At 48.4% G+C, this 3,104-nt stretch overlaps 1 non-coding gene across 1 annotated transcript; it reads left to right on the top strand.

Annotated features, from left to right (window-relative positions):
• Nucleotides 1-1,092: 1,092 nt before the first annotated feature.
• On the top strand, nt 1,093-1,164 carry Trnat-ugu (transfer RNA threonine (anticodon UGU)). The gene has a single exon. It is a non-coding gene; the product is annotated as a tRNA-Thr (tRNA).
• Nucleotides 1,165-3,104: the final 1,940 nt, after the last annotated feature.

The raw sequence follows: 3,104 nt of genomic DNA, 5'->3' as shown, positions 1-3,104 counted from the left end.
CGCGTCACGCCCCGGGGGTTGAAAAGAAGGTCCCCTTCTCCCCGTGTAGTCAGAGTGGCGCTGGCTACCACCCTCAAGAGTCAGATACACTTCTAGTAAATATAATTAGCCCAGAAAGTGAAGGAGAACACAGTCGCCCAGATAGCCGAATTGGTAAGGCATTCGACATGTAATCGAAAGGCGTGGGTTCCGTCCCCACTCTGGGCGCGTGTTTTTCTTTCTTTCTTCTGTATATTTAAAAAAAATGTGTACTTAATTAACCGTAGTGAAAAAGAAAAGAGCCTAACCACACCCCTATGCCTCCTTTGGCATTGTAGACTGCCGACCTATCTTTCTGTATTTCCTCAACGAGCCCCTCATTTCCTTACTATATTATTCTGCGAAAGCTTAGCGAGGGTCTCGGTTCTGGCAGCCTTGATGCCTAGGTTGCATAAGAGGGCTTCCCGCCAGTAACCCGCTCATGACAGGCTGTAGACGATCGCGTCACGCCCCGGGGGTTGAAAAGAAGGTCCCCTTCTCCCCGTGTAGTCAGAGTGGCGCTGGCTACCACCCTCAAGAGTCAGATACACTTCTAGTAAATATAATTAGCCCAGAAAGTGAAGGAGAACACAGTCGCCCAGATAGCCGAATTGGTAAGGCATTCGACATGTAATCGAAAGGCGTGGGTTCGGTCCTCACTCTGGGCGCGTGTTTTTCTTTCTTTCTTCTGTATATTTAAAAAAATGTTTACTTAATTAACCGTAGTGAAAAAGAAAAGAGCCTAACCCCACCCCTCTGCCTCCTTTGGCATTGTAGACTGCCGACCTATCTTTCTGTATTTCCTCAACGAGCCCCTCATTTCCTTACTATATTATTCTGCGAAAGCCTAGCGAGGGTCTCGGTTCTGGCAGCCTTGATGCCTAGGTAGCATAAGAGGGCTTCCCGCCAGTAACCCGCTCATGACAGGCTGTAGACGATCGCGTCACGCCCCGGGGGTTGAAAAGAAGGTCCCCTTCTCCCCGTGTAGTCAGAGTGGCGCTGGCTACCACCCTCAAGAGTCAGATACACTTCTAGTAAATATAATTAGCCCAGAAAGTGAAGGAGAACACAGTCGCCCAGATAGCCGAATTGGTAAGGCATTCGACATGTAATCGAAAGGCGTGGGTTCGGTCCCCACTCTGGGCGCGTGTTTTTCTTTCTTCTGTATATTTAAAAAAAATGTTTACCTAATTAACCGTAGTGAAAAAGAAAAGAGCCTAACCACACCCCTATGCCTCCTTTGGCATTGTAGACTGCCGACCTATCTTTCTGTATATATATATATATATATATATATATATATATATATATATATATATATATATATATATATATATATATATATATTAATATATTGTAGTGGGGTTCATTTAGACAGCCAAGGAACCCACGGGATCAAGCGGCGGCGGCCGAAGAAGCTCGAGCAGCAGAAAAAGCAGGGCAGTCAGAACTGAACACAATCACGCTGCGCATGCTGCGCGCTTGATGCGTGGGGATTGTCCGTGGGGATTGTCCTGCTTCAGTTTGAATTTCAGCCTGAGCTTTAATCCCGTGACCTGGACCTCTCTTCTTCGTTACAATATATATATATATATCTATCTATCTATCTATCTATCTATCTATCTATCTATCTATCTATCTATCCATCTACCTATCTATCTGAGAATGTCTCCGTTGGTCACCAACGGCTTACCCTATCCAGTGCTGTACGGAGCAGCATTCCAATCAACGCCGTTCCTGAAACTAGTTCCTTTTGGGAGCAACGAAGGAACGCCACCGTTCGATTAAGAGTGGGTGGAACTATAACGGTAACTCATAACGGTTACGAAGTAACGGCAGAGGGAACGGCGTTCCTTGTGGAAACGTTGCATCGCTAGGATTTCACTGTCTTTGATGTCAAGGGTTTAGGGTGTTGATGCTAGTACAAAAACCACAGGCCGCCCGCTACTGTGTTTATCTCCCAGTAAGCTGCCCGATTTGCCCGTCCTTCGGCAGAACGTGCTTTCTCGAAAGCGAAAGACAGAAGAAAAACCACGCAACGGGGCCGCAGCCTATCGAGCAGGCTGCAACGAGTGCGCACGGCCTTGCCGCCACGTCGGGTGCAGATACGCATGAGACAGGTGTTTCGGCGCCCCTTTGATTTGTCTTCTGCCGTGACCTCTTTTTTTGTGCATAACAGTGGAACGCGAAAGCAGAGCAGGAGAAGACCCTACTTTACAGTATTCATCGCACACGTGTTATCTACAGTGGAGGCAGCCGTGCCAGCCGAAGGGACGGTCCGAGTCATTTTGCTGTCTGTCAATGAGCAGGGTCGCCGGCGTGCTCTCACAGCGTGTAAAATGAAGGCGTCAAGTTTTCAGCCTCAGAATCTTGAATTATTGCCGCTGCCACCCAAAGCATCAACCACCCCTGATAGCATCAAGCCGAATCTGACCTCGGATGTTCTACCACTCTACGGCACGACCATGGCGCGCGAACCCGTCGCCGTAAACTTTCTCATGGACCAAGAGGACCATCAGTTTCGTGGTGTGCCCCACTGCCAGGTTTTCTTTGACGATTGTTTTTGGAATTTGGCTGGGAATTCTTGCGACACCTTTCCTTCGCATCCCAGCAGTGCGACGACTGTGGTATATTGTTACGCACCGGTACCGACCAGTGATTCAGCCGGGCACCGATGGCGAGCCGAGTAGCGTACTATGACATAGGGTTACTAACCATCCCGGATTTTCCTAGACTGTCCCGACTTTTCTTACAACGTCCCGAGGCCCCCACCGTCCCTGCCGGGACAGCTATATGTCCCGCATTTGTTTCCGACCGCCCAGTTAGGAACAGTTTTCGAACCAAAGCACGCTCAACAATTAAGGCGCGTCACACTCAGGAACACAAAGTTAGTGAAAACTTGTCCCGGCAGAGCTTCAGGTAATGTTGAACTTCCACGTGAAGTGCGACAACATTTACGAGTACATTCTCCAGCAAGTGCAATTGTTGCGAGCAGCATGTAGCCAGATGAAGTACCACTTCAAGAGGCCGCAACCATAAACAAGCAATGAAGTTGTCTGGATGATACAGCCACAAAGAAAATTTAT

This window comes from Haemaphysalis longicornis, unplaced genomic scaffold (assembly GCF_048455015.1).
Source record: "Haemaphysalis longicornis isolate Haplotype H1 unplaced genomic scaffold, Haemaphysalis longicornis Haplotype H1 scaffold_8, whole genome shotgun sequence".
Taxonomy (NCBI): Eukaryota; Metazoa; Arthropoda; class Arachnida; order Ixodida; family Ixodidae; genus Haemaphysalis; species Haemaphysalis longicornis.
The sequence above is the reverse complement of the archived record's forward strand: the minus strand, read 5'-3'. Positions and strand labels throughout refer to the sequence as shown.